The 246-nt window shown below is 65.9% G+C and overlaps 1 protein-coding gene across 1 annotated transcript in view; it reads left to right on the top strand.

The window, feature by feature from the left end:
- GABRG1 (gamma-aminobutyric acid (GABA) A receptor, gamma 1) overlaps positions 1-246 on the top strand; it is a 57,754-nt gene that overhangs the window by 176 nt on the left and 57,332 nt on the right. The gene's annotated exons all lie outside the window — the stretch shown is intronic.

Below are 246 nucleotides of genomic sequence, written 5' to 3'. Positions count from 1 at the left end.
GGGGAAGGCGGCGTGCTACGCGCCGCGAAACTTAGAAAAAGAAAGAAAAAAAAAAAAAAAGAGGTAAGGTCCCGGTGCTGCGGCGGCGGCTCCCGCGGGGGGCTGCGGGGGGAACCGGCACCGGCAAAGTAAAACTTCGGCCGCATCCCACTTGTTCGCTGAGCGAGTTGGTGAGTCCGGGCTCAGCTCGGTGCTGGCAGAAGCGCGGCGTGCCCCCCGCCTCCCACCCAGGAGGGCGGCGGGGCC

Source organism: Haliaeetus leucocephalus, unplaced genomic scaffold, assembly GCF_000737465.1.
Source record: "Haliaeetus leucocephalus isolate CR32 unplaced genomic scaffold, Haliaeetus_leucocephalus-4.0 Scaffold439, whole genome shotgun sequence".
Taxonomy (NCBI): Eukaryota; Metazoa; Chordata; class Aves; order Accipitriformes; family Accipitridae; genus Haliaeetus; species Haliaeetus leucocephalus.
Note: the sequence above shows the minus strand (reverse complement) of the source record. Positions and strands in the feature narration are given on the sequence as shown.